Raw genomic sequence first — 22060 nt, forward strand, 5'->3', positions numbered from 1 at the left:
GAGATAATTAGGAAGTAATATGTTTTATCTTATTTATCTTTGATTTCAATATAACTTAATTATACCTTTATATAATTTAATACTTAATAACGGATATATTTATCAACCTATTCAGAAAACCTAACAATTGTCTGTCACAAGCTAACGTGCACTCACTTCTGCACAGCACTGACCTGGCTCTAGTCTCTGCATTCAAGGTGTTCTCCAAAGCACAGCAGACATTTCAACACAAATCTGATCATGTTACTGTCCTTGCTCTTGTTAGTGGTTTCTCACAGTCCAAAATCCTTTACCTATGTATGCAAGACCCTCCATTTTCTGGCCACAGTTGACTCCAGCTGTAATTTAGGTCAAAATTAAACATGAATGATAACAATAATAGTAACAAAACCTAACAGTTATTGACCCTTACTCTATGCTAAGCACTAAACACATTTGCATTATATTATTTAATCTTTGCAGCAATCATATGAACTGGTTTCTCTTACTGTCCCCATTTTACAGATGAGGAAAGTGAAGAGTGTTTGAGTGATTTGCAAAAATTCACACAGATAGTAATTAATGGAGCTGGTCCAATATCAAAACCCAGATTCTTAAAACTAAAAAGGTTTCATCACTAATTCAAAACTCCTTACGTATACTACGTTCTTCCTATCGTCTTCCCATTGCACATGTGTTTTCCTCTCTCTAGAATGCCTCATTATTACTGACCCCAGCACCACTGTCACTTTACTCTCATCTACTTAAGGAGCTGCTACTCTAAGAGCCTAATTCCATGGTGCTCCAAACTGGGAGGTAAGAGAAACTTAGAGACTCAAGACTCAAATGTATTCCGGTTAAAATTGGGTCTAGTTAACTGTCTATCTTAAGCTACCACTAACTTAGCTGGAAAGAAGGACACAAAGACAGGGAGAGATGGAGAGGGAGGGTGGAAGAGAGACAGAGAGAAAGAACTTATAATACCACCCAAAGCTAAGAAATTAACTTACAGATAGCTTATTGCCAGGATCTGTGTGGTATACAGAGAAGTCTAGAGTACTATACCCCAACACTATTCCCCCCAATTTTTTTTTAGTCATTCTGGGATAGCAAATTTCAGAAAAACAAGACTAGAACAGGGAGTGGAGATTCTGCTGGCCCTGAAAAGCATCCTGGGAGGTTTATTGCATATATGTAAATGAGGTAGGTTGGACCAAGATTGAAAGATTCCTGGAATGAAGTGATATTTGGGATTTTAGGCTTTTTGTTAACTTTGTCTCTTCAGTGCATCTGTGAATGCAGAACTAGAGAGTAAAATTAGTCATTCAGTACCTTAGAGGTGTCCATGGCAAAAACTTGCAGAAACTGGAAATTGGGCTAGGAGTGGAGCATATCAGCCTTCCTCATAACTATGACCCTAAAAAGAATGTTAATAATGCAGACTTAAATAACAGAAATACACGTCTGCTAACAAGCGCTGAGTTTTGATTAACCTCGCCACATGAAAGCATAATTAAGGGAAAAATAGATTAGATCCACTCTATACATTACAGGTATTCCCAAAGGAAGACTAGAATAATTCAAGCAGAAGCAATAAACAAAAACATAATTGAAAGAAAGAAAAAAAAACTTCCTATGCTGAAAAAAAACCCTGAATTTTAAATTAAAAGAGATCCAAGTATATTACCCAAAATAAAGAAAAAGATGTCATCTCAACACATCCTAGCAATCTTTTAAGTATAGAGATTAAGAAAAATAAATTCACTAAAAATGATACAGAATAATATCCCTAGTATGGTACCATTTTATACAAATAAAGAAAACATATATACCTTCAAAATGAGTGTTTTGAAATTATATATATATGTATATTTGTATATATGATATGTGTAGATATATTGGATTTATAAATATGTATGCAAAATTTTAAAGAAATGGCCTAAAAACTTACAGTTTAAATTCTAATAGTGGTTGTTCTTGAGTGGTCATAGAAGAGACTGGTGAGTGCAGTAAGAAGTGCTGGTTAAAGGTTAAAGGGCACTTAAGCGATATCTGTAACATTGATGGGAAGGGAAGGGGAGGGGAGGGGAGGAGACAGGAGGGGAGGGAAGGAAAGTGGGGAAAGAAGGGAGGGAAGAGGAAAGGAAAGGAAGAAAGGAGGGAAGGAAAGGAAGAAAGAGACTCAAAGCAAGTGTGACAGAATATAAATATGTTCATTCCAGGTATTGGGAGTATTAATGTCTATTTTATACCTTGTATTTTTTAGTACCTTTAGGACTTACCTAAATAGAAGAAGGAGAAGTTTTCCAAACAACCAAACTGAGTAGGAGTAATTCTTACAAAAGGAAAATAAAATCAATCTGAGCTCAGATGTCTCCTCCATATACTAAATGCAAAAAGATAGTTTTGACAAAAGAAAAACAAAAACCCTAAAACTGTACACCCAGCCAAGTTGTCAGTCACGTATTAAGGAAATAGAAAAACACCCTCAGGCATACAGGGGCCCACCTAGAAAACATACCAAACTCTTCCCCTTCTTAAAAAAAAATAACTAAATACCAACTACAGTCAAATAAGTGATAAATCAGAATAAAAAGCTGCGAGTTGTGGTATAAAAAGACTAGCAGTAAATATCGCAGGCAGTCAAAGGCAAAAATAATGGCATACATGGATATAAAATCAAATACATAAATCTAGAAATTTTCTTTAAAGGAAAGATGTGAAAAGTAAAAGAATAATAATTTAGCAATAATCTGGATCCCCAAACTCAGTAGGAAGAACAAAGGTGGGAGGAGGGGTAGTGAAGTGTAGCGGAGAATGGAAAATACAGTAAAATAATGCTAAAAAAAAAAAATCTTATACGGGAGAGTTGCAGGGAGAAAGATAGCTAAATTATCTGATCTTCAATGAAATATAGACTGAGGAAAGTTTGTAAAAAATGAAGAGTTCAACAGTATGAAATTTCAAGCAGGATGTGAGCCCTACAAATCACTGAAGGAAACAAACAAAATATGCCCCAGATAGCAAAATACTGAAAACAAAATAATAATAATTTAAAAGCTGAAAGTATAAAACAATATAAGTAAGCACAAACATATTAGTGATCAGAGAAATAAATTTTAAATAATGAGGTATCATTTTTAATGATCAGATTGGCCACATTTTCAGAGATTGTTAACATCCGATATGGACAAGTATGTAAGGGAATGGGCACTCAATATTAAGAGTAGGAATGTCAACTGAAACAGCCACTACAGAGCCTAATTTATTTATGTATATCAAATTTTGAAGTGAGCATATATATTACAGAAATGGCACATAGAGACAATAATTTGTATGCCAAACACACGGTGATGATGATACATATGCTAACTTTTATGACAGTATTGTTTATGATAGCAAATAAAAGGAAATAACCCAAATACCCATCAAGAGCAACATGGAAAATAAATCATGCTATACTCATTTAACCAACTATTAGTCAACAATTAAAAGAATGAATGGACCTACAATAGGTGACATGGAAAAATTTCTAAGTTGGGAGGACTTAGAGAATCAGTAAGTTGGGAGGACAGTGTGCAGAACAGTATGTATAAATGCACCCATTTTGTTATAGTCCTAACCTCTGTATTAGTATATGTGTATTTTTATGTAAATATATAAAAAAATGTCTGGAAGAATACATAGTAAACTTTTAATAGATATATCCGGGAAGGAAGTAGTTTTGCCCTCCTTATTCTATCTACTCTGAACAATTTTCATTTTTATATAGCGAATGTATCACTTGAGTAGTTGTTTTTGTGTTTAGTTTTCTTACTGCCTTACTCAAATGTCAACTCTTCAATCTTCCCCTGACTCCCTGGATGTGCCTTTTCCTGAGTGACTCAAATGCATATCATACTTATTTCTGCAATCACATATGCACTACTACTTAGTAAACAATTGCAGCCATGTTTTCTGCCTAGGTGGTGAGCTTGCTTCAGGCAAAGACTCTATCTTACTTATCTCTGAATTTCCCACACCCGACACATGTCTGGCACATAGTAGGTTTTCACGGTTTAATCTAATGAATGAATTCATCAACCAATCAAACAATATAGGAGTGAGACATGGTTAAGTTTTCCAAATTCTGTGGTTAGGTTATCCATGCCATACCTTACTACAAGTCCTGTATTGTTTCAAGATGTATCACTTGTAGCGTAACAGGAACTCTTCCTGGGAAGCAGTATAGTCATTAAGAGAAAGAGATCCAATTCCAGCTCCACCACTGCCCGGCTGGTGATGCCACCACACATGTTACTTAACCTCTCTGTAATTCAGCTTCCTCTTCTGTGAGGAAGAGCTAATACCCATTCCTGTTTCACAGAACTATTGTAAACACTAAATGCATTAAAATACTACTGTTAGTTATATTATACAAAGACATTTCTAGATAACAACAGGGAAGAAAAAAAAAATTATTAACCAAAACTTCAAGGCACTGCCATTAAAGGACCCTATCCCATGGGGTATAAGAGGAGGGAAACATTCACACATCTTTGCAGTCCCTTCACGGCAGCACTTCTAAATACTGAGCCAAGGACAGCCATCCCCAGATGCTGCCCCATTCCCCGCCACTCTGCCTCCCCTGCGCCCAACCCTTCCCACCCCATCTCTTATGTCCCTTGATCCCCATCTGTATATTCCACCATTCCCAACCCTGGAGTCAATCCTATTCCAAATCATGGGAAAAATACAATAAGCCCTTGGCCATCTCTATAATTTTGGAATTTTGAAATCTTGGGGAAAGAGTATAGGCTCTTCTGAATTAGAAAAGATCCCCTTTCCAGAGAAGGCACAAATGCATGACAAAAACACTCCATCAATCCCTGTGGGGCACTACTTGAAATTTTCCCACAAGCTGATCTTATAGAAGAGGAGGATTAAGAAAAATGAAAGTTATTTTTCACAGGAGGCTCTAGTAGGGACAGAAAGTCATCATGAAAGCATCATGATAGGTCCACCTGGTCCCAGACTCAACCCCTGAATTGCTTCCACACATTGTCTGTGCCACACAGGCTCCTGAGCCCTCTGCAGCCTAAAGAAATGAGTGAAATCTAAATGTGGTTCTGGGGTAAAAAAGCTACCTTCCATCTTGGAATCTCACAGAGACCCCAAAGCTAAATAAAAATCCCTTCAATTCCTCTTTTTAAAAAAATATTATTACTGTTGACTTATTTCAACTTTCAATTATTTGATTACAAGTGATCTTTTACATTTTCTGTTTGCTTATTTAATGTCTATTTTTTTATGAATTGTTCAAGTAGATTTCTGTCTTAATCTTGTGAGGTAGCATTTACTATAAACCTAAAACTCAGATACCAAAAACAAGCAGGACTGCAACAAATAGGTTACTATTTTATTTTTTAATGAGAAGGCCTTGATTCAGTGTTGAACAGCAAGAAGAATCAAAAGATTTTCAATCGACTTCAAGTACAAAATTATCTTTGAATTTGCTTATTTATCTCCCGAGATTAACCTGATAAACTGAACTCTTCATGGACTAGGACCCAGTGAAACAATTCTTTGGATTTCTAAAGCGGTAAGGCAGGCCAGCACCCTCCGTGGCCAGCACAGAGAATGCAGGCCAACCCTAGGATAATGCAGAGGGGAGCAAGCTTTGGGCATTGCTGAGGATAGAGAAGCCTGAGTGCTGCTTCTGGGCAGGTAAACATATGCCTGGATGTGCTGCAGGGATCTTAGCTTGTCCCCCATCAATGCCCTCCTTTGAGTCAGAAGAAAACTTTTCAGTAATTGGGCAGAAGGGCAGCGGGCTATTTCTTTACACTGTTGAAAGTCTCCTTTCGGCTTTCATGTCTTGGGCCAGAGAGACAACTTAGAGTGGCATTCAGTTTCCTGGTCTCCAGGCTGAATAAATCGTTTTGAAAGCCGATTTCTCTGTGTTTCAGAGATGCTCCCCACACATCTGAACTACTGGGGGTCTCCAACCTGTCATAAGCCTAAGGGGGGAAAACTAATAATATCCCTTTTAGTAACAGATTTCTGATAAAATTTGGATCACTGGGCTGGAGCAATTCTCAGGCCATAGTGGAGATGCCATCAAATTCTTTTCTTAACAGCATGGACTAACCGTCCTCTAGGATTACTGTTGGGAGCTTTCATCCTAGGTCATGATTTCTGGTGACATAATTGGAATATCTGAATCCATATGATAAGGAGTCCTGTTTCATGTAACTTAGGCAGGCTCTGTACTTCAGAGAACAAGATTGAGCCATGAAAAGGGAGGAGGATGAGTGTGTCTCAGGCGGATCCGAAGCTGACAAACCATGTGAGTGTGTATGGCCATGAAAACTTTGAATTATCTGCCAGACAGAGTAAGTGCCCTAAAACCAAGATACATTTTAAAATGCTTTTATTCTGAATATTTATTCATAGGTCAAGCCTCATATTTCATTCCATTAATGCATTCATATTGCACCTGTTTTCCTCTCCCTTAGGTGCTTTACATATCCAAATGAACAAATACCGATTCACTTCAGGTTCCTTGGCTGTCTCTTAACTCTCGGCCTCTGACACTCTCCCTCCTTCCTACTGCTCTCTTGGCTTTTTTCAGTCCCCAACCCAAAGCCCCATGCTCCCCGCCCTCAGAATCGCCCACATGTCTCTATTTGTTTTGCCCCAAAAGATGCCAGACTGGAGATAATTTTTCTTTTATTTAAAATCCAGGCATAAAAAAGCTTTACCAATTCATCCTTGGCCCCTTAGTTCTAGAAAGAAGGTAATTAAAAAAAAAAAAAAAAAGTTTGTTAATCCCTAGTGTGGCTTTTGTCAAGATTCTTTAAATAACCCTTTGTTATTTAACCAGACTCAATTGACCAGCCTAACTGGTAAAAGGAAAAAAATATATATCACGGCTCATATTTAGCATAACAATCTAATCATCAGGTAAATTCCACTGAACAAGAATTAGAGGAACCTGAAGACAATCTTCCCTGTCAGAAGGCTGAACTTAGAAACCTCGTATAATTCAACTCCACTGAAAGCACTTCTCCACTACCCTGGAAGAGCAATTCCATGGTTTATCTCCAGATTGTTAGGTAGTCATTGTTTTTTGGCAACTTGTGATTAATGTAAAAATACAGCATTGTGTACAAAGGGACGTGTACATCTCATGAATTTTTACAAACTGAACGCTCTTGCATAACTAGCACCAGGTCAAGATTTAGGGTGCTATCAGTACCCTAGAAGCCTCCCTCATGGCTCCTCCCAGTCATTAACTTGGCCAAATGCAACTACAAGTCTCACTTCTACTTCAATAGATGAGCTTTGCCCAGTTTTCAACTTCATATAAATGGAATTATACCAAATGCACTCTTTTATATCTGACTTCTTTTGCTCACATATTATGTCCATGAGATCAGTCTACATTGTGGTGGGTAACACTAATTCATTCTTTTTTGTTGCCATTTTTTGTTCCATTATATGACTGTACCACAATTTATTCATTCATTCTACCTTTGATGGACATCCGAATTGTTTCCAGTTTTGGCAATGGTGAATAATGCTGCTACAAACATTCTAGTATATGCCTTTTCATACACACACTTGTGAATGTCTGTTGGGTTTATACCTAAGAGGGGAATTGCTGCGTCATCAGGTATGTATATGTTCACCTTTAAAAGATACTGCCGAAGTTTTCCAAAGTAATTTTACTAATTTACACTCAATGAAAATTTGAATTCTCCACATCCTCTACAACATTTAGTATTGTCAATTTGTAAAATTTTAAGCATTCTCATAGGTGGTTCGGAGGAGCTCCTGTAGTAGTAATCTGCATTTCCCTAATGGCTGTTGATGTTGAGCAACTTTTTATATTATATGCCTCTTGGCTATGGAGGTACTCCCTTTTAAAATGTGCCAGTCTGAGTCTTTTGTCCACTTTTAACTGTTTTTTTCTTTTTTGTAGGAAATTTTTAAATAAATTCTGGATGCTAGTCCTTTGTCTGATATTTTTAAATGTTTTCTTCTGTCTAATGTAAATATCTTCCTCTGTTGCTTGCCATTTTATTTTCCTTAATAGTAAGAAAAGATTTTTGGCCAGGCGCAGTGGCTCATGCCTATAATCCCAGCACTTTGGGAGGCCGAGGCAGGTGGATCACCTGAGGTCAGGAGTTCGCAACCATCCTAGCCAACATGGTGCAACCCCGTCTTTACTAAAAATACAAAAATTAGCCAGGTGTGGTGTCAGGTGCCTGTAATTTGTAGTTGGGAGACTGAAGCAGGAGAATCACTTGAACCTGGGAGGAGGAGGTTGCAGTGAGCCGAGACCGTGCCATTGCACTCCATCCTGGGCAACAAGAGTGAAACTCCGTTTCAAAAAAACAAAAAGAAAAAAAGAAAAAGAAAGAAAGAAAAGAAAAGATTCTTGATTTGAATAAAGTCAGTGCACTAGTCTTTCAGTTTATGGTTTGTTCTTCTTGTATCTTTTTAAAGAAATCTTTGCATGTTCCAAAGTTTTAAGTACATTCTCCAATACATTAAATACATTGTTATCTTCTGGAAAATGTATTTCACATTAAGATCTATGATCTAAGAATTCATTTTTGTTTATGGTCTGTGATAGGTAGCAAAGTTTGTTTTGTTTTGTTTTTTCCCAAATTTCAATCAGTTGATTCATCACCATTTATTGAAGGAAGAAAAATAGCCTTTGGCACTGTACTACTGTAGCACCTTTGTCATAAATAAGGGGGACAGGGATATATGTGGGTCTGTTTCAGGACTTTATCTTCTGTTCCTTTAGCCAATGTGTTGATCCTTAGACCAAGAGAGTAGTGTTAATTGTAAAGTACTGTGGCTTTATAAGAAGTTGTGGCATCTGGAAGTCTATACCCTTTAAATTTGTCTTCACTATTATTCTTCAAGATTGTCTTTACTATTCTTGATGGTTTTCATTTATGTATAAATTTCAGAATCAGTTTGTCAACTTCCACCAAAAAAAAAAAAACCTGCTAGAGTTTTTATTAAGATGGCATTGAATCTATAGTTCAATTTGGTGAGAATAACCATCTTTTCGATTGTTAACCAAAAATGAAATTCTAAGTTGCCCAAATATCTGAACGGACTCCTCCTCTTGGCCAAGGGCATTCCAAAGTTAACCTGAAAAACTAGTTTGGACCATGAGGGGAAGTGAGGAGTCAGATATGACTCACAGCTGACCAGCATTAACATCAACACAGAAACTTTAAAACTGATAAGAATCTTAATAGACTCTTTAAAGTCTTATAAGAAACATTTATGGCTGGGCGCGTGGCTCATGCCTGCAATCCCAGCACTGTAGGAGGCTGAGGAGGGTGGATCATGAGATCAGGAGATCAAGACCATCCTGGCTAACACGGTGAAACCCCATCTCTACTAAAAATACAAAAAAAAAAAAGAAAAAAGAAAAAGTAGCCAGGTGTGGTGGTGGGCACCTGTAGTCCCAGCTACTTGGGAGGCTGAGGCAGGAGAATGGTGTGAACCCAGAAGGCGGAGCTTGCAGTGAGCTGAGATCATGCCACTCCAGCCTGGGCGACAGAGCAAGACTCTGTCTTAAAAAAAGAAAAAAGACTACCTGGAGGCTTCATCAGCATGATAAAACCTTGGTCTCCACAACCCTTTATCTTATCCCAGACATTCCTTTTTATTGATTCTAAATCTTTAGACAACAACTTCACTCTTTTAACCAATTGCCAATCAGAAAATCTTTTAATCTGCCTATGACCTGTAAGCACCACTCCCCCATTTTCAGTTGTCCCAACTTTTCAGACCAAACTAATGTATATCTTACATGCTTTGATTGATATCTTATGTCTCCCTAAAATGTATAAACCAAGTTATATCCCAACCACCTTAGGGACATGTTATCAGGATCTCCTGGGGGCTCCATTGGTCTCTCATACTTGGTTCAAAATAAAGCTTTTCAAATATTTTACAGAGTTTACCTCTTTTCATTGACATGATATTGAGCCTTCTAATCCATTAACATGTTATAGCTTTGTACTTAATTTCTTTCTACTCTAATTTCTTTCAGTAATATTTTATAGTTTTCTGTGTGGAAGCTTTGCATATCTTTTATTTTCCCTATTTAATATTTTTTGATGCTAGTAAAATTTTTAAATCCATTTTCTAATTTGATGTGGCTGATACATGCAGATACAATTGATTTTTATATAATTGACTTTGTTGTATACAGTGGCCATGCTAAATTAACTATTATCAATTCTAATAGTCAATTTTTGTAGATTATTTTTAGAATTTCCAAGTATACAGTCCTGTCATCCACAAACAAAAACAGTTTTATTTCTTCCTACATATTACATATGTCTTCTGTTTCATTTTCTTGTCTTACTGCACTGACTAGGAATTTCAATACAATGATTCATAAAAATGGCAATAGCAGACATCCTTGCTTCATTTTCACATCAGGGGCAAGGTTTTTAGTATTTAGTCATTAAAAGTGACATCTGTGGTTAGCTTTTAAAAATACTCTCTATTATTAAGAAAATTACTTTCTATTTCTACTTTGCTAAGGATTTTTTCATGAATTGGCGTTAAATTTTATCAAATGCTGTTTCTTAATTTTTTGAGATGATCATATTTATTTTCTTCTCCATTCTGTTAAAATTTATACAGAATTCGACCATGGTCAGAGAACATACTCCATATGATTTTGATTTTTTGAAATTTGTTGAGACATGTTTTATGACCCAGCTTACAGTATATTGTGGCAAATGTTTCTCATGTACTTGAAAAGAAAGTGTATGTCTACAGTTGTTCAGTACAATGTTCTATATAGAACTGGAAAATTGGAAATTAAGCAATACACTACCTATTAACCTATGCATTAAAAAAAATCATGAAACTTAAGTAAAGCAGTGCTTAAATAAAAATTTATAACCTTAATGCTTATGTTGGAAGAGGAATAACGTTTTGATTTAGGATTGTTTTATTTTTATTTTCCTTTTGAAGTGACCCTTTTAATATAGTGAAATGCCTTTTTTTACATATAACAGTGCTTCTCAACTGAGTACATTAGCAAGGTCTAGAGACAATTTTTGGTTGTCACAACTTGGGGCAGGGAATATTGCTGATATCTAGTGAGTAAAGGCCAGGGATGCTTATAAGCATCCTACAATGCACAGGATGGTCCCTCACCACAAAGAATTATCCAGTTCAAAATACCAATAGTGCTGAGTTGAAAAACACTTTTATGTAATAATACTTTTTGCCCTAAAATCTACATTGATAGTAATATCAGATTAGTTAGTAGAACCTGATGTATCTTTTATCCTTTGACTGTCAACGTTTTGTGTGTTTTTTTTTTTTTTTTTTTTTTGAGACAGAGTCTCGCTCTGTCACCTAAGCTGGAGTGCAGTGGCGTGATCTGAGCTCACAGCAAGCTCCACCTCCCAGGTTCACGCCATTATCCTGCCTCAGTCTCCCAAATAGCTGGGACTACAGGCACCCACCACCACGCCTGGCTAATTTTTTTGTATTTTTTAGTAGAGATGGGGTTTTGCCGTGTTAGCCAGGATGGTCTTGATCTCCTGACCTCGCGATCTGTCTGCCTCAGCCTCCCAAAGTGCTGGGATTACAAGTATGATTTTTGTGGGTTCTTATACTTTTTGTGTGTTCTTACACTCTTTTAAGTATAATCTTTTAAGATTTTGATTTTTACACATTCTGATAATATTTAACTTGAAGAATTTAGTCCATTTATATTTAATATAAAGATGGATATATTTGGGTTCAAATCTGCTACCATATTATTTATTTTCTTTTTGTAAACATATATTTTCCCCCTTTTTTTCTCTTATCTTGTCTTTCTTGTGATAATTGAAATTTAAAATTGTTTCATTCCCCCCCCCAACTGGCTTGTTACATAGGGATTATTTGCTATTTTTTTAGTGGTTGCCTTAGAAATTATACATGCATTTTTAACTTATTATAGTTTACTACATATTAATGCTTCTACCACTTCTCAGAAAACATAAGGGTCTTTCACACTTTAATTTACACAGTTCCTCTCCTTTGTATGATATTGTTGTCTTATATTTATATTCTAGAAACATTTTAAACCTCACATTATAATTGTTATTTTAAACAGGCAGTATATTGACTTATATTTTTTACATACTTACCCATTCTCCTCATTCCTTCCTGAATTTTCATATTTCCATTTGGGAACATTTTCCTTCCAGCTGAAGAAATCCCTTTACAGTTTCAGGTTTTTTGTTTTTTTCTGCAAGAGATGATATTCCCTAAGCTTTTCTTTATCTCAAAATGTCATTTTTCTTTTTTCTTCATTTTGAAGAATATTTTTCTCAGTATAAAATTCTAGGTAGACTGTTTCCACACTTTACAGATGTCATTCTGTTGTTACCTAGCTTTCATGAATTCTCTTAAAAGTCAGTTGTTAATCATGTTGCTGCTTCTGTGAACATGTTTCTTTTTTTTCTGGCAACTTTTAAGATGTTTTTGTCTTTTTCATCAATTTTATTATTGTGTGCATACATGTAGTTTTCTTTGCATTTATACTACTTATGGTACATAAAACTCCTGCTTCTATGGCTTGATATCTCATGGGTTTATGAAACTTCTCAGCCAATTTATTTTCAAATATTACTTATTTGACACATTATACTGTTTCATGGATGCATTTTCTCTCTTTTCTCTTTCTGGAACTCCAGTTACATATATTTAGACCATTCATAATTTTCCATCTGTATCATATATTTCATACTTTTCATTCTTTTTTCTCTTTGTACATTAATCTAGATAGCTTTTGCTGTCCTATCTTCCAGATAAACAATTCTTTTACTGAGTTCTAATCTGTTATTAAACCATCTATTGAATTATTAAACTTAGTAACAGGAATTTGAATTAGAGAATTTCTATTTGATTCATTTTTATTGGTTCTTGCTCTCTGTGAAATTTTTTATTGTCTTCTCTATTTTGTTGAGCACATTAATAGTACTTATTTGAACACATGTCTGTGTCTGACAACCCCAAATCTGAATCACTTGTAGGTCTTTTTTTTCCCCTTGTGTTTTTGTTTTGTTTGTTGTTTTGGGGGTTTGTTTTGTTTGGAGTTTTAGGGATGTCGGAGTTTGTTTTGCTTTTAGTCTTTTGGTCCTGTTTCCTATTATGCCAGCTAATTTTTTCTATGTTAATGTATAGGCAACCCTCTCTATGTATAAGTCTACAGAGAAGATTTAATTGTTTTTTTATTTCTTGAAGACAGATGGAGAACTAGTAGATCATCTTGATCCAGACAAGGTAAGCCTAATTCTTGTTTTCCCTTGTTCCTAGTGCTTGACCCTTTGGGAATCTCAACTGAAAGCCTAGAGTATTTACCAGGGTCCCTCCTCCTGAACTCCAATTGAGCCTTCTCAGCACAGTGACTCTACCCTCTCTGCTTAGCTTTTTAGCCTCTTGCAGCTACTTTATGCTTAGTTAATCAGCATCTCATCCCACATATGTACTTCTTAGAATGTGACAAATGACTATAGGGGAAATTGCAGGTAGAATACAGGGTTCAATATTTTATAGTAACCTTTCTTCTAGTATCTTGCTCTTCAAGTCCTGACTGCCTCAGGAAAACTGAGCTCTAATATTTGACTCCCAGCCCAATGAGTGTCCTGCTACAACCTTTCTGTTCAGATTCTGCGCCCTGCCCCACAACTGGTAAATGCCCCAAGAGGAAAAATTGATAGGAAATGTAGGCCTCACTTTAATGCATTCTGCTTCTCTCAGGGATCTTGACCTGTCAAGTCTTGACTGCCTTGATTTCCTTTTGCTGCCTTTAAAAATGTCTGCTTTCTAGATGTTCTTAGCAGGAGAGTTGGTCTGATACTAGCTACTCAATCTTAATCAAAAGCATGAGTGGTAATTACTTTTTAATAGGCTACAAGCAATACAAAGTTAAGAACTAATTGGATTTATTAAATTATTTGGCTAATTAAACTAATAACTACCTTGAATTTCCACAGCACTGCTCTTCCAGTGATTTCAAAGCATTTTAGCACATTACAAAGGACCATTACTAGTTTCCTCCAGCTCTAATTTATAAATTTTAAATTGATGTAATGGAAGAAAATAACTTAAGTTCATAGGCATGGAGTATCCAGAAAAGTTAGATAAAAAGAGGTACTAAATATGCTGATTGCCAAAATCATCAGAATGATTTCAAATCCCAAGAAACAGACTCCCCCTAAGTACACCATGATTCATATTAAGCTTGTAGTTGTCTATAACCTCTAGTGTCGTAGAGCGATATGGAAAGTATGTAGCATGTGCTTAGTGCTGGTTTGGTTACATCATCAAGCAGAGTAAGCAGATTGGTATCAAGGCCTCTCAGAAAGTTTTTAGAAACATAATTATAGCAAAATAATTGTAAGACTTATGAGACAACAAATACAGTCATTTAAGGTCGAATTTGGTTTCTTAAGTAAGTGAAATAGTAACAGTATTACAAACCATATTCTGTTTATCCTTTTAGGTTTACTGTAGCAGTAGCCTTTGAAGTCATATTTTATTCTATGGAGATTTTTCTATGCCTTCTCTCCAGAATTGGCATGAAACATGGATTCCTTACAAATTTCTTACAAATTCATTCCAGAGAGGCATGTTCAGCTTATAAAAGAAATTTAAAGATTTTTCTCTAAACTGAATGGGGAGAAAAGTTACTAAATATGCAAGGAGGAGCCTGTAGATCTTAACTCTAAATCACAGCAAATAGTTACAAATGAAACACAGAGCACCCAATAGACACCCAAAAAATATTTGATGATATTGATTTCCTGCATCCTACAATGAGCTTTTAGTGGGGCTTTGATAGTAATTGGGTACCTCATCTTAATACCTTGACACAAAGAAATTTGGAATAATCCATCATTGTGTTTCTCTAGGATTCCAAATAACAAGCACTGCAAATGGGGTGAGAACAGGTTGACCTCACAAGGCCCCTTGCAACACTGTGACTTGAGAATTAATAATAAATGGAGGCTAGCATTTTTATTGATAATTTCTGTCCAGAACTGAAAGGATCTCATAGACACTGGCTGTACTTCCTACCATTTCTTGAAGGACTAAAAAAACATGGTTACACTCATTTTACAAATCGGCAAACAGAAGTCAAATAATTCAATAAAGTTCACCAAATATGCCCACCTTGGCCAGGAAATGTGCCTGGGTGTCTCCACCACTGATTCAAAGAGTTACTGATTAGTATTACCTTTCTGCTTACTGTTATTCCCTACACTGTTAGCTTCATAGACCAAATCCTAACTGCTGAACTCTTTCTAATATAGTTGTCAAACATCATTGTACTATTCTTAGATTTGCACATTGATCACATCTAGCATAATTCTTCTATTGCACAGCTTACTTGTTGTATCCCATTTAGGAATAAGCAATAAACCAAAAATATGTAAGTGAGGAATAGGAGGAGAATTGCGGGCTTATTTCACTCTTGCATTTACACATACACAAAAAAGTTCTCACTTCGTTGGGTGTTTCTAGTAGGTTATCATCTGCACGATGAAGGCTCAAGGCAGCAGGAGTGATAGGGCACTTAGCACAACAATTAGGTTAGAAAAGAACAGTTTAGACCCTAAACAACTGCATACTTCATGAAGCTTAAAGAATCCAAAGGAAAAAATTTAGAAATTATCTGAGTATCATTTGAGTGTATGTAGTGAATAAATCAAATACTTATCATTTCTTCACTTCCTTATTATATTTGCCCACATTCCACAGTGAGAGAGGATCCACGGAAGATGTTGTAAACCAATTCCTACTCTTTTCATCTGTTTGTAAATGCAGTTATGCCTTTGGTTAACAGTATGCAATATGCTAAACTTCCTTCAAAACCTTGAAATCATCTCAACAGCCTCAGGGTAAAAGGGAAATTGTGTCAGCAGCAACCAAACGGCCAGAAGGTACAGCTTAAATGTTTCCCAACATCCAGGCAACACCTGGCAAATGTCTAGTGTCTGGAAGAGCTAAGTGTACCCACTAGGAACAGATGTGAAAAATGGATAAGGTGCACATACATCCTCTATTGGAATGTTGCTAGCTTTATTTTGTTTGCTTATATGAATGCACTGCTACCTCTTTATATTTCCAAAGCCCTTCCCTATGTGATGGTCGGCAGAACCCATGGCACCAACCACCCTTCAAGGCATGGTTGGGTGACAGACAGAGGGTGCAGCAGGGGAAGCAGGAAGACTAGCTCATGTAGCTGCGGCCGGTCACGCCACCTGGAGAGCTTCTGACCTCCTCCCGCAGCACACTGGCGAGAGTTCCACTTCAGGTATCTCTTGCTCTTTTTGTGTTCAGCTTGCTCATTCCCTCCAAAGAGGACATTGCTCTAGATTATACCCCTCACCTCCCTCTACCATCTCTCAGGTTGCATTCAGAATCAGAAAATCCAAGAAATATATTCACAGATGTTCCCTTGTTTATTTGTTGACTCTGTGTAATTTGTTTGCCCTAATTTGTTTTTGTCTACCTGGGGACTTCCCTTTTTAATTTCCCTTTCTCTGTTTACCCCTCTTTGTGGAGCAGCGGTCTGTTAAGCTGTGAGAGGCACACGCCAAATTAAAAAAAAAAAAAAGAAAAAAACAGCACTGCAGATTGTTTTAAGCATGGGCTGCCCCTTTGGGCCTGAAGGCCTTGCTTGAAGCCTGCACCTGCTCCTCCTCCTGAGACGCAGGGCTCCTGATCTTTATCCCTTGCCTTTAAGCTGCCTGATTCCTATTATCCAAAGTCAAACAGCGTTCTCTACATTCACGCCTCCAGCACTTGGCATGAAATTAATAAGCCTGGCTGATATATTTCCCTGGAAGCCTGCCACTCTTTAACAGTGGTGTTAGATTAAAAATTTTGGCATGGTTAATGAACAGGGAAAAGCTGAAGCCAAAAGTTTCATGCAGCAATGCAAAGATTTGGGGGTTATGAAAAGAATACCAACTTTTCTCATATTTTCTGAATGCCATCCTAATTACAGGGTTAGATAACAAACACAACTAGACAGTCAGCATTAGAAGAAAGGGTGTATTCTCAGGCTTTACTCATATTTAGATTTTATCATCTGTCCTTTCAATCACATGGCCTTCTGTTAGACTGGGTTATCTAAAATTGTAATAATAGCTATTTGTGCTCTAAACAGACTTTCCTCATCCCAGGTCACTATTTTTCTCATTAAAGGAGCACTATGAATGGGTTTCGGACCGAAAACTGATCTTCCTGAAGTGAAAGTTATTCCAGTGAGAGATTATTTTGCACTTATTAAAGACCAGTGTCTCACAGTTGGAGTTCCGGTACTCATTGTTTAAGTCTAAAGCAACACTCCCCAAATCATAAAGACACCACCTCTCCCCACCACAGGAGACACACTCGATGCCTAGGCCATGCTTTTGCCCACCCCGCCCCCAAGTCCAGCACCAAGCTATAGAGAATTAGACTCACCCAGAAGATGTAAAATCCACTGGGTCCTCATGACCCATCCCATTGGTAAGGGTTTCACAAAAGGTTTGACAAGGGTTTGGCAAAACCTAGGCAAAGTCCCATATCCCACGCAGAGCCCTCCCAGTGCAGAAGGGGTGCACAGGCATGGTAACATGCGTACTCCGTTCTTAGTTTACCCATCTCTACCGCTTAGATATTAATGCCACATGACAAGAAGCCTGGGAATATGAAAGGAATACAATGTGAAGGAGGCAGGAAAGGAAGGAGGAGCGAAAGGAAAGTTATGTTTGTTTGGTGGAAGCACAAATATTTTCTACAACTCTGTTCTGTCCCCTGAGGAATAGCTAGGAGTTACAGTGACCAACAGGTGCATACCATCCCTCTTCAGGGACTCTTGGCTCTGAGTCCCAATACATGGCAAAAGTGGAATTGCCAGAGCTGTAAAGTTGCCCAATTCTTTGTCCAATTAGGAAAACCTAGGCAATGAGCTCAGAAAGAGATACTCAGCTGATCAAACACAAGATTTGTTTCTCATGTGCTCTAAAGCATCAAGTTAAATCAAACTTAACCTATCAATGATCTATGGATAATATAAAGCCAAGACTACTTTTAGTTTTTGCTTTCGTTTCCCTACTCAACAGAATAGTCATAAGAAAAGGCATCATCAAAATCTCCAGCATCACTCAAAAGTTCATTTTCAACTGAAAAACAGTTATCCAGAAGTAAATGCATGAGAATCATGTCACCTCCACTTGTACTGGCCAATGTGACAGCCATTCTTGAACAGATACCCTACCTAATCAATGACTTAAAAGAAAAATTAAAATGGTAAATAACCCTCCCTGGGCTGAAAATAGGAAGTATGACTAACATTCTTAAGTTACTAGGAGGAAAAAGGCTTTAAGCACATGAGGGTTTCATCAGGAGATGGGAGTTGACCCTTGGTAGAGCCAAATCAATTTCACAGCAACCCATTACAACGGGTGTCTACTGTATTCATAATTGCAGGATACTTCAAAGCTTTTTCTCAATATAAAGAAAGCATAAAGAGATCAAAGCTCCTGGACCACACATTATGCAGTTGAAAGTTGTCCCAACATGTTCCCTGCCTGCAAGACAAATAAGTTAAATGTATTTGCAAATGTCAACTTCATCCCTTTTAATGCCTCTTAAATCAGGTCAGTGAGTCTATTTTGGAAACAGAAGTAGGATGACTCACAGATACTTCCTTGGCACATTACCCAAGCAACTCCATTTTAAGCACTCTGGAGTTGCCCACCTATGGTCCATATCCTTAGGACATTGTTACAATCTGACCCTTTGCCTTTATAGCCCCATCCCGTTGTTCAATATGCTACTGTCTTACACTTGCATCATTATTGTGTCACCTGAAAAAAAGTAAACTCATTTTTAAAAATAATTTGGCTCTTCTGGCCCTAAGAGTAACTGTTGGTTTGCTCTTGTGGCTGCACTCAAAGTTCTGTCTCAAACTAAACTTTCCCAGAATACTAAATTCCTTTCAATGGAAGACAACCCTTTGCAATAAATGATCTATCTCATTTTAAAGACTGATTCCAATGTCCAAAAGTGTCCATTTTTTCTCTTACTCAGAGTTCTGCAGGAAATGGTGTTAGAGGAACAAGTATTGGGTGTCAAAACCTGGCTTGATCTCTCCCCCAACAGGATTATCTCTCTTCCTTGGAAATAAGACCAGCCAGACTTTATTCAGCTCTCCACTTTCCCCAAGGTTCCCATTTCCTGAGCTGCTTTGAAAACTTCCAATGGCTCTCAATCAGCCCACCACCCCAGCACAGATAATATATTATTATTATTTCTTGTAACACACTCTCCAACCAAACACTGAACCACCACTGAATAGACCCATTACATGTTCTCATAGTACCTAGTACTACATCCTCATGGAACTCAACACCACTAAAATTATAAAGTCATTTTCATAAAGTCTGTCAACACTGTATCCGTGAGCCTAGCCTACTGTCTAGCACATATAGGTGCCCACCCCTAGTTAATAAAAAAAATAACAAATGAATGGACCAATGTCCTTGCTTTCAACCTTCCCACAGGTTTACATTTCCAAGCAGAGGAAATGCATTCTCATGCCAACTTACACAACGAAAACTTTAAGTTAATATGCATTGTATAAATAAGTGAATGACTACATGTTTATGGTCAGCCAATGCTTTGAAGACAAAAACCTTGTTCATAATTCTTCATGTTTTGAGAAGCACAACTCTCCTGGAGTAACTGCCTAAGATGAACAGGAACACAAGGAGAATTTTAGTGGACAGTAGGTTTTAATTATTTAAAGGGGGACAGAAAATGCTTCAGGTCTCAGAGTATTAAACATGCATCTTTCTCGTCCCCTCACCAACCTAGTTGGGCCAGTTGAGAAGCATTCTGCAGCACCTTCTGAGATGTCTCAGTCCTAGCAGTTAAAAGCTTCTACTAAATAACCAGTACACATCATCCTAGAGACTAACCACAACCTTGAGCTTGGTGGGGGTTCAGACAATGTCCTTACTGGGCTCCCAGGCTCAGGGCCAGACAACTTGGGCTTTATATTAGTTTCATGCTGCTGCTGTAACAAATCAACCACAAACAGTTGTGGTTGAATTATCTCAAAGTTCTGAATTTCAGAGGTTTAAAATGGGTCTCACTAAGCTAAACTTAAGGTGTCAGCGGAAGTGCATTCCTTCTGGAGGCACTAGGGGAAAATCCATTTCTTTGCCTTTTCTAGCTCCTAGAGGCCACCAGCATCCCTGGGCTTAAGACACTATTTCATCATCTTCAAAGCCAACAGTATCAAGCCAATTCCTTCTCACACTCTGGTGCTCTCTCTCTTCTGCCTCCTTCTTCTACTTATAAGGACTCATGATTACACTGAACCCACCTACATAATTCAGTACAGGTTAAGCATCCCAAATCTAAAAAATCTGAAATCCAAAATGCCCCAAAACCTGAAACTTTTTGAGTCCCAATGTGACACTCAAATGAAATGCTCATTGGAGCATTTTGAATTTCAAGTTTTCAAATTGAGGATGCTCAGCCAGTAAGTATAAATTCAAATATTCTGAAATCTGAAACACTTCTGGTTGCAAGCATTTCAGGTAAATGATACTCAACCTATATAATCTTCCCATTTCAAGGTCAGTTAATTATCAACCTTAATCCATCTACAACTATAATTTATTTTGTCATATAACCTAACATATTCACAGATTCCAGAGATTAGGACATAGACATACTTGTGAGCCATTATTCTGCCTACCACAGGCATGCAGAGCAGGGGAAGCAAAGTCCCAGAGTCCTGGGAGGCACTGGCCCAGGATGGAGCAGGAAGGACCACAGGGTAGAGAACATTCCCTACAGAAGCTATCAGTTAGGATATTAGCACTGCTGTCCATGCAGTTGAGACTACCAGAATCCCCTGCCTCTAAGGTGGCTCCATCTCTCCTTTCAGGAAAGAGTATGAAGTGATGAATTCACCTACACTAAGGGACTTCTCACGTCCTTCCCATGGCATAGGAGCTCCTGGAGAAAGGGTCAACACTTGACATACATAAAGAGATGACTTACCAATGGTAAAATTTCAGATTTTATTTGGAAAGTTACTTGGATGACTTCTTAAAATACATTATGTATTCATTCCTCAAACCACCTTTGCTATTAGGCTGACCTTATACTGAAACAGCAACAGTCAGATCATAAGATCATCACATGTGAGTGAGAATGAGAATGAGGTAGACCACAAAAGACCCAACACACACTCACACACACACAGGCCCACATACGCATAACTTTCTTATATCATTCTTAGACATCAAGAGGGCCTTTTTCACAAACAGAAAGTTAAATAGGAAAACAGTAACTTTTCCATTACAATTGCTGCTGCCACCCCCGTAGGGGTGCCAGTATGGGTCAGTTAATGTCCTGTGACAAGCCAGGGTGATATTCTTTATGGGGTAGTGTTTATCTTCACCATATGTTTTCTAGTATTGACTGAGAGTGTTAATTGGTGTTTCAGGAATCAGGAGGGGGCAGATCAAGGGCATCTACTAGAGGCCTCATCATCTAGTGTCCCCCAACCCTCAATTAGTAGGTTAACACATGTCTAAATGCTCATAATTTGTGCTGATCTACTGCTTAGCCAGCAAATGGGTCCCACTTGGAATATGCTATATGTCAGCCTTACAGCTTTTCTGTCTTCTAGTTTACTTAGGAAAAAAAAAGAGAAGTTTTTTTTTTTAATATGATGGCTACAAATAAAAGTGAATGTGATCATACTGAGGTTCCTGAGTAGTTGAAGGTTTCGGGGCCACTAGATGTCCTGATTCAGTCCCCTCCTCCTAGGAAGATCCCCCACCTTACCATCTTGTCCAAGTTCTCATTTTCCCATTCCTCATCCCATATTCCCATCTGTCTTCCTGAGCATGGATGATAATCCCTTCCCAAGGCTGTCAAGGCTCTTCTTTTACAGATCCACACCAGTTCCACTTCTCTAGGAAGCTTCCAGACTATTTTTTTTTGAATATTCAACCTCTGCTATGGT

Source organism: Mandrillus leucophaeus, unplaced genomic scaffold (assembly GCF_000951045.1).
Source record: "Mandrillus leucophaeus isolate KB7577 unplaced genomic scaffold, Mleu.le_1.0 Scaffold1392, whole genome shotgun sequence".
NCBI lineage: Eukaryota > Metazoa > Chordata > Mammalia > Primates > Cercopithecidae > Mandrillus > Mandrillus leucophaeus.